Below are 10162 nucleotides of genomic sequence, written 5' to 3' on the forward strand. Positions count from 1 at the left end.
CTTGACACTCCTTGGTGAACTCAAATGCTCGATTTTGTTCAAGTAAAGAACAAAGGGGCTTAGAAATCTTTGAAAAATCTTTTATAAACCTCCTATAGAAGCCCGCATGCCCCAAAAAGCTTCTAATCCCCTTGACGGTAGTAGGTGGTGGCAATTTTTCTATAACTTCCAGCTTTTCTCTATCCACTTCTATGCCCTTGCTAGAAATTCTATGGCCCAACACTATGCCTTCTTGAACCATGAAATGGCATTTTTCCCAATTGAGTACCAAGTGTGTTTCTTCACATCTAGCCAAGACTTGCTCCAAGTTAGCCAAACAAGTGTCAAAAGACTCCCCAAATACTGAAAAATCATCCATGAAGACTTCAAGAGACTTTTCCACCATATCTGAGAATATTGCCATCATACAACGTTGGAAAGTGGCGGGGGCGTTGCACAGCCCAAAAGGCATCCTCCTAAAGGCAAAGGTGCCATACGGACAAGTAAAGGTAGTCTTCTCTTGGTCTTCCGGCGCGATGGAAATTTGATTATAGCCTGAATACCCATCAAGGAAACAATAGAACTCCTTTCCCGCCAACCGATCAAGCATTTGGTCAATAAATGGCAGCGGGAAGTGGTCTTTGCGAGTAGCCTTATTCAACTTCCGATAGTCCATACAAACACGCCAGCCCATCACTTGTCTTGTGGGAATCAACTCATTGTTTTCATTAGCCACCACCGTAACTCCACCTTTTTTAGGAACACACTGAATTGGGCTGACCCAAGAACTATCTGAAATTGGGTAAACAACTCCATAATCAAGCCACTTAATTATCTCTTTTCTAACCACTTCCTTCATGATAGGATTAAGCCTTCGCTGCTGCTCAATAGAATTATTACAGCAATCCTCCAACAGAATTTTATGCATACAAAATGAGGGACTTATTCCCTTGATATCCGCCATAGTCCAACCAATGGCCCTTGTGTATTTCTTCAAAACAGCCAGCAACAAACTCTCTTTTTCAGCGCCTAACATGGCTGAAATAATCACAGGCAAGGTCTCATCATCTCTCAAATAGGCATACTTCAAGTGACTAGGCAAAGGCTTCAACTCTAATTTTGGTGGCTCTTGAATAGAAGGCTTAGGAGGCTTAAAATTCCCTTCCGACAAATTCAATGACTCAAAAGGCCTCCTGAATTTAGCAAATGGCTGCGTTGACTCCACCCATGTAACTTGGGTTTCTTCCTCTTCACTTAAGCTTTCAAGCTCTTCAAGTGACCTCACCCCCACTCCATCTTTACAAACTTCCTTGTCGAATTTTTCAGCAACAATAGACTCAATTACACTTAGCCTATTACATTCCTCAACCTCATCCAGAAACTTCATAGCATTGAACACGTTGAAAGTCACTTGTTGGTCATTCACCCTCATAGTAAGCTCCCCTTTTTGTACATCAATCAAGGTCCTCCCGGTAGCTAGAAATGGCCTACCCAAGATAATAGGAACATCTCTATCCGCTTCATAATCAAGGATGATGAAATCAGCCGGAAAGATGAATTTGTCAACTTGCACAATTACATCTTCAATTTTTCCTTCCGGGTGCGCCATAGAACGATCCGCTAATTGCAAAGTCACTGTGGTTGGTCTTGCTTCTCCAATCCCCAACTTCTTGAAAATCGACATGGGCATCAAATTGATACTAGCCCCCAAGTCACAAAGTGCTCTACCAACGTCTCTACCACCAATAGAACAAGGAATTGTGAAGCTGCCCGGATCCTTCAATTTAGGAGGAATTTTACTCTTCAATATAGCACTACAGCCTTCAGTCAACGCCACTGTTTCAAATTCACCAAGTCTCCTCTTTTTAGTTAAAATATCTTTCAAAAACTTCACATAGTTGGGCATTTGCTCCAAAGCTTCCACTAATGGTATATTGATGTGAAGTTGTTTCAAGACATCTAAAAATCTCCGGAATTGACTATCTTGTTGCTGCCTTTGAAAGCGTTGAGGAAATGGTGGAGGTGGCTTGCTTGTAGACTCTCCTGTAGCGTTTTGCGGAGGAATTGTTGCAGCAATTGCTTCAGGATCAGCATTTAATTCTTTTGATTTCACAGCTTTGTCTCCTTTGTCCCCACTACTTTGGATTGAAGTGGGCTCGCTGTTTCGGGCACAATTATCCTCAGTAAGTTCCGCATTTTTGCCACTTCTCAAGGTAACCGCCTTGCAATGCTCCTTGCCATCTTTTCTGGGATTTTCTGTATCACTAGGCAAAGTGCCTTGTGGTCTATTCCTTAGCTCATTAGCAAGTTGCCCCAGCTGAGTTTCTAGATTCCTCAAAGATGCCGCTTGACTCTGAATTACAGCATCGTTCTTGGCCATATATTCCTTCATTAAACTCTCCAAAGAGCTTGATTGAGACACTTGAGGATGAGGTGGTTGAGCTCTTTGTTGTTGTTGTTGAGAAAACCCCGGTGGATATGTAGGCTTGTTTTGCATGGGTGCTCCGCTTGAACTAGCTCCTTGACCCCCCCATGAGAAGTTCGGATGGTTCCTCCAACCCGGATTGTAAGAGTTCGAATATGGGTTGTTACGGCTCACATTTTGATTCCCCAAGTAACAAACTGATGCAGGATTTGATGGACAGCTGTCAAATGTGTGCCCATCTCCACAATAAACACAAGAAACATCTGCCACTTGGCCCATAGCAGCTGGCTGTACCATTCCCCCCAAACTCATGTTCTTGAGAAGGTTAGTCATTGAAGAAACTTGAGCTGTCAAAGCTGTCAATGCATCAACTTCAAGTAAACCAGCCACTTTTCGACTTGTTGAGGCTCTAACATTGGACCATTGATAATTGTTGCTAGCTATCCTCTCCAAAATCTCATAGGCTTCATTATAGGACTTAGAGAGAATAGCCCCATTGGCTGAAGCGTCTAACACCATACGAGTGGAAGAATTGAGCCCATTGTAGAAAGTCTCCATTTGTATACAATGTGGGATCCCGTGGTGTGGGCACTTTCTCAATAATTCCTTGAATCTCTCCCACGCTTCACAGAATGATTCATCTTCCAGCTGCTGAAATGACATGATTTCATTGCGAAACTTGGCATTTTTGGTAGGGGGAAAGTACTTCATCAGGAATTTTTCAGCCAACTCATTCCATGTAGTCACCGAGTCGGGAGGAAGAGTGTTGAGCCAAGCTCTAGCTCGATCCCTCAAAGAGAAAGGGAACAATTTCAACCTTAGGGCCTCATCAGTCACTCCTTGTAGCTTGAAGGAGTCACTCACCTCCAAAAATGAACGAAGATGAAGGTGAGGATCCTCAGTAGGCAGCCCACTAAATTGACCCACTGTTTGCAACATTTGGAACATCACGGGCTTTAATTCAAATTGGGGTGCTTGAATTTCAGGTCTAACAATACCCGGATTGAGCTCATTAAACATGGGGGCAGCGTACTCCCTTATGGCTCTCTCTCTATCATCAGCCATAGCAATTGTATTCGTGACATTATTAGCACCCTTAACTCCTTCAACCTCTTCAGCCATATTAAGGCGATTTTGAGCCCGTTGTTCTCTTAGTCTTCTTCTAATTGTTCTTTCAATCTCGGGGTCAATAGGAGCTAGTTCAATGTCTTCTTGCTCCTTCATATAGCAACTCACCTAAGAAAACAAAAGAGCAAGCAAACAAAGTCAGCTCAACAAAGAAAAATAAATAAATTGCAAGTAATTGATTTTACAAGAATTTCTAATTTCAATCCCCGGCAACGGCGCCAAAAACTTGTTGTGTAAATTGATTTGATTAAAATGTGCAAGTGTACACAGTCACAAAACAAGTAATAAAGTAGTAAGTATTCAAGATCGTCTCCACAGGGATTGCAAATTAAAACTCAATGCAAAAATTAATTACTAAACAATTACACTAGTGAACAATTTGAATGTCTTTGATTTTCCAAGTTAACCCGATAAAAAGAAAGTAAAATTACTCAAAGTAAACTGAACAAGAACCTTGAGAGAAATATATAAATTTTAAAATGGACTTGAATCATTGAATCCCCCTATATTATTTTTCCTGAACACATTGCGAACGTATTGCTGCAGCATTTTTCTAGCAAAACTCCCAGGATAACAAAAAGTTCATTTAACACGCATAAAACTTTCCCAAATCTTATGACCTTAATTCTTCTACCTAATTAAACATATTCCTATGCAAAAATCAGATTTAAGAATGCAATCACAGTTCACTTCTCATATGTTACACAAGGTAATTAACATATCCCTATATTAATTACTCACATAACCTAACCTAGATTATGACTTGTGTCATTCAAGCTTTTCCTATTACATTCAACCTTTCCAGCATTAAATATAATTAAAATAACTTGCCATTGCTGGCCAACCAACAACAAGAAATCAATTTAAGCACACTTGAATGATCAAGGGAGATTTTACTAAAATAAAGTGCAAGAAATGAATAGATTATAACATGGGGTTCATCAACAATTCAAGCCACCAAGAAATTAGTTCATGGCTGATTTCATATACATTAGTTCATAATCAAAACAGCCCATAATATTCAGATAAAATCCAACTCAGAAATTAATACAATAGAGTTTAGAAAGAAGAAAAAAAAACAAATCCAAAATGATGCTTTAGTTTCTTTGGTTGGACTCCTTCTTTCTTGAACCTCTCTTCTACTTCTTCCTGGCGTTTCTTTTATCTGATATTCTCTCTGGTTTTCTACAGTAACCTTCTGGCTCAAGTCTTGTCAAAATGGAGGCTGCACCTTCCTTAATTAGCTAGGGTACAACCCTCTCCTTTTTCCTTCTTTTAATTTCTCTATTTTGCCCTCCTTCTTTCTCTCACAGGTGGCCCACTTACTAAAATAACTGCTGATTTAATATCTTTTTCCACACTGCCACGTCAGACTCCTTTACAGCTGGATAAATGATGCCACATGATCTCCTTTTTGAGCTGCTGACCCTCCTTCTTTTGCTAAAAAAAATGCTGCAGCAAAAGCTCCTATCTTCAACAATCCCTATATTTTATCACAAGCAACACCTAATAAAAATCTGTTTGCTTTCTTGCTTTCTTCAGAGAGCACCATGTAAAAACTCTCTAAGTGCTATTAAATGCTCAGATATTTCAAAAAGGATTAAAGGATAAGATAAGACCAAAAAATGGATAATAAAATAACATGAAACCATTAAAAAGTATCACTCAGCTAATTCATTTTTTGTTTATCATAAGCTCAAAAGTATGACAAATAACTCTTTATTCAAGAGTTATCAAGACACCCGACAACGGATATACTCCGAGCTAAATTCTTTCGAGCTCATAAAGAACTTCAAGGTTACATGTATTCAAGATTGCCATCTTGATCCGAGGGTTTGACATCTAGGCCACGAACATGCATTTTAGATATCTTGATCTCACATTTGATGAGTCCAGCTTTCGAGGTCACAATCTCGTGTCTCAAAATCTGGGTGTAACATTTTTCCCCCTTAAAAGTATTAGTTTGAATCCTATGAGAAGGAAACTTTTGAACTACTTCCCTCGGGAACCGTTCTGTCACACACTCGAGTATGGACACGCGTCAGTTGGGTATTGCTCACTCAAGGTACTTGAGTGCCTTGAAACTCTGCCCATGTCTATCCGCCTGCCCTCCTTTTGGGTACTATCATTTCACTAGTCCCTGGCCGTTAGATCTGGTACGGAATCTGGCCAATGGCCCAGGTTGGTTCAACTTTTAACATGCCTGTGGGCCTATAAATAAGTTTCCGGTTGTCTTCTCCATTTCCCTCCACATTCAAACTTTTAGAAAGAAAAAACCAGAGGCTTTCTTGTCCAGTTCTTGCATGTTCTCCAAGCCGAGAAGACAAAGAAACGTTGGACTTTTTGACTCAGTGAGATCGCACTTGCAACCTCTCGTTCAATCATCCATTTCTCTGTTTCCACCGATTACATTATGTAAGTTTTCGGTTTATGGCTTCTTTGCGTTATATATACATTTTTTTTTCCTTCATGTATGTTTATGCTTTTGTCACGCTGTGGCTGCTAGGATTTATTCTTGACCCATTCATTAGTTTAATGCACTAGGATTAGGGTGCTTCGACTGATAGACATTAGGTTCAAACCTAGTTTTTGCGAAAAAGGGTCCAAATATGGTTCCTTTTTTCTGTTTTCAAATTTTAGAGACCATATCTTGCTCACCAAGGTATCGGGTACAAAATCAGGGTTTTTTTTAAGGAATGCACGATTCCCAAAAATATCACCTTTTAAACAACCGCCACCTTTCTTCCCTAATACTTCGGGATTTCCCATAACATATCCACCTTCCTTCCTTTCGGTGAAATACACGCTCTGAGATTGGCCTCATCCTTTGGATCGAGCTTGCCTTGTAGCCTCGATTATTCGAGCTGAGGTACTATTTGTCTCGTTATTTCTTGTTCACTTGGCCCTCACCCTTTTGCTTTCTTGTTAGATGCCGCAGAATTCGGGAAAGTGGTGGGGGTCAAAGCTCGCGATTCCTTACTCACCAGTAGCTTTGAGCCCAAAATCTCCCTTTACTCGAAACCAATGCTTAATTCGGGAGCACGAACTGAGGCGTGAGCAAGAGGACACTCGAGACCACTTTCGACGTTAGATAAACGAGGTCGAAGAAGGGAAGAGAAAAAGACTGATTCCTGTCGATCCTACGTTCAAAGTGACAATCGCCTTCAAGCCGGGCGCTTTTCAATTTTCGCTGACAGGGGAACCTTCTACCACGGAGTCGAGGAGAGAATTCTTCGAGGCCGAGCATTACTGGAGCTCGGTCACGTCGTTTGGTCAGATAGCTAATATTCTGGCCTTTCATGGCATAGGACTATCGGGCTCTCTGAGGTGTCAAGCTCCGACCTCCCACGAGCGGAGTTGTCGCGCTCCAGGAGATGGAAATCTTGACAGCAAGCTGAGATACGCAGCTTGGAGCCAGGAGCATATAAAGGCAGGGGCGATACTGCCCTTGATGTCTTTTTTCAAGGACTTCACAGACTTTGTTGGGTTGGCTCCCTTCCAGCTCAACACCAATTCTTACAGGGTTTTGTCTGTCCTGAGGTCGCTGTACCACGAGCTGAAGTGGAAAGGACCTTCGCTAGAAGAGATCTTATATCTCTTTTGCTTGAAAAGCAATCTCTCTCGAGCTCGGGGAGGAGATGGCTTCTACTATCTTTCGAGCTATCCCAAGGAGAAGAAGATATTTGAAGATCTTCCCAACCACCCTCCTGATTTCAAGAAGGCCTTCTTCTGGACAGATGGCCTAGCCCCATCTCGATTCTACTCTTTCAGACGAATTCGTAAGTATCTCAACTTCTTTCTATTTTGTGCTCGAATTTTTCTTAGGCTCGTATTTAGTTGAAATGTGTTTTATCTTCTAGCCAACTACCATCGCCCTACCCCCACCAAGGAGATGAGGGAGCACAGAGAAACTCTGCTCCAACTTCCCTATGGCAGGAGATCCCTCTCCTACCTCTTACATGAAGGAAAGCTCCAGGCATGTGGGCTCTTAGGGGAGGATCAATCTACATCTGACTGATCCAACAAGAAGTACGACCGGTAGGAGCTCGTGCCTCAGCCGACCAGCAACCTTCCCCTAAGGAGAGATGCGAGGCCTCCATCTCCAGCTCAACATCGAAGGAGTCCACAATCGGGGAACGAGGCCAACGACGAGGCCTCGAGCTTGGGCTTGGATGAATAAGGTACAGTCATCCTTAGCTCAGATTTGTGGTCTCCCTCACTACTAAAACATAAGCCCGATAGATTAGTAGTGTGTAAGGATGATAGGAACCATTTTTATATATGGTCTTGGGTAGATGAGAGGGTACATAGGTTCGATAGCTGGCTCGGGAAATACGACACCATGTATAGCCTGAACGAGGTATGGAACGGAATAGCCATCCAATATGGGACTAACGACTATAGGGACCTTTCGAGGTTAACATCCACCTATAGGGAAGGTACTTCCCCCACCTCTTCTAAAGATGGGGGAATTTCATGGTCGTCGAGCACAAACTCGGGGGAGAGTTCCAGTTAGGTTTTTCTCCACTTGTCTTTTTATCCTTTGTCTATCCGTATCATGTCAAATTATTTTGTTATTGGGATAACTCATAATGTGGTGTAAATGTGTAGGCGAGATGGACTCCAACCTTGAAAACATCCTAGAGAGTGGTAGGGCTAAGAGAAGTAAGCGCCCAAGGGGCTCGCGGAAGTCTGAGTGACCCGCCAAGGTCCTCAAGAGGACTGAGAAGACACCTCCTCCACCAGCTCTAGCTGCTATGAGCCTGGTTGTGGAGCCGAACCCTCAGGTCGAAGTGTCCACTATGGTCAAGCTCCAACCCCCTCCGATCATGGTTCACTCAACACTCGGCCCACCTCCGAAAATGGCCTCAGCTTCCACAACATGCAAGTTGTCGGTTTCCATTCACATCGATGAGTATGTAATTGACAATGTTGCCGAATCCCATGGGGCTACACTTGGCTCGGACATTCTGTCTCGAGTGGGCCAGAGCTTTAGTGGCTTTGATGCCCCTCATTGGCAGTTTTTAAACAATGCTCGAGACTGCAATACACTTTACGAGAAGAGTATCGAGCTCACTGCTGCGGTAACTTCCCTCATCTTTTGGTATTAGCCATATTTACACTTGGTTTATATGCTAATTTGATTTCTTTGTATGCCAGACTCTTGCTGTCTCTGCCCAGCTCAATTATAAGCTGAACAACGAGGTCCACTCGAGCATGTCTATTGCTCAGGAGGCGAAGGATCTTCAGCTCAAACTGAGTGACGAGCTCAAGGCAACAAAAGCAAAGGTGGAGGCAGGAGCTGAGGAGCTAAAGGACAAGTCTTCCGAGCTTGAAAAGCTGAATGCCGGGCTCAAAGAAATTGAAAAGGAAAATGTTCGGGTCAAGGAGGCCAATGCCAAGCTTGAAGAAGAGAAGGTCGTTACTTTTGAGATCATGGAGGGTGAAAAGACTCATCTTCTCGAAGAGTTTAAGGAGAAGAAGGACCGGGTAGTCGACATGGCCATGTACAAAATCTGGGCCAACAATGTCGACCTCGACACCAGCTTCTTAGGCCCTCTTGAAGCGAAGCTCGTAGCCCAATGGCAGGCTCGGCTAGTTAATGAGGAGACTGCTCGAGATGAGGTGGAGGGAGCCGAGGCGGATGCTGACGCTGAGAAGGCCAAGGAAAATGCTCCTCCTTCTTAATACTTACCTCGGGGCTGCGTCCCTCAGAATCTTTTGTAATAGCCTTTTATGTTTGATTTATTATTTATGCCCATAGGGCCAAGACAATTCTACAGCTCGTAAAAGAGCTGCCTTTATATGATATTTGTGATACCATTTTTTGTTTTTATTTTAATATATATGCTTTACATTTCTTGGGTTGAAATATTTTGCACAATTTATATTAAAGTGTCATATATGTCTGTTTATTCATACAAACATAGTTTGGATTTTAAGCTCGAGGTTCAGTGCATTCATGCACAGTTTGCTCGAATTATCCACTTCCGATCTCGTTATTTGTCAAGGTCGGATATTACTTTTACCATGCACCCGAAAGTACTTATATGGTGTGTAATGCCGATGGTTTAGTTGTATCTTACTTTTTTAGTTACTTTTTCTCGTCCTTGGGTAGCTCCCCGAGATTATGAGGTTGAAACTATTGTGCTACAAGATACTCCAGCCTCGATCTCCACTTAATGCGAAGTGGATTATACTCCAACTTACTGTCGAGTAATTTTAGCTGGTTTTTTCCAAACCTATTAAGGTCGCGTTAGGTTTGTAATCCATACACTTATATTCTCATCTCTTGATAATTTGATTTTGTTCAAACTTTCTCATATCACGCATTTGGTTACGTCCAAACACTTGTATGTTTATGATAGTTTGGTTATATCCAAACTACCTTAGCTCGTGCATTTGGTTATATCCAAACACTTGTATGTTTTTTATAGTTTGTTTATATCCAAACTATCTTAGCTCGCACATTTTATTATATCCAAACCCTTGTACGTTTTTCGTATATGCTTTTTATTTATCAAGCTAATGGTATATGTACCACTAATTCCCCCTTAATATCCTATGAATGCGACCATAGGTTATTAAATTAAGAGAGATTGCAAAAAATACAACATATTAAAACGAAAT

General features: G+C 41.9%; 1 non-coding gene across 1 annotated transcript; it reads left to right on the forward strand.

The window, feature by feature from the left end:
* The first annotated feature begins 2978 nt into the window (after positions 1–2978).
* On the forward strand, positions 2979–3084 carry LOC133833662 (small nucleolar RNA R71). The gene has a single exon (XR_009893030.1). It is a non-coding gene; the product is annotated as a small nucleolar RNA R71 (small nucleolar RNA).
* Positions 3085–10162: the final 7078 nt, after the last annotated feature.

This window comes from Humulus lupulus, chromosome 4 (assembly GCF_963169125.1).
Source record: "Humulus lupulus chromosome 4, drHumLupu1.1, whole genome shotgun sequence".
Classification (NCBI taxonomy): domain Eukaryota; kingdom Viridiplantae; phylum Streptophyta; class Magnoliopsida; order Rosales; family Cannabaceae; genus Humulus; species Humulus lupulus.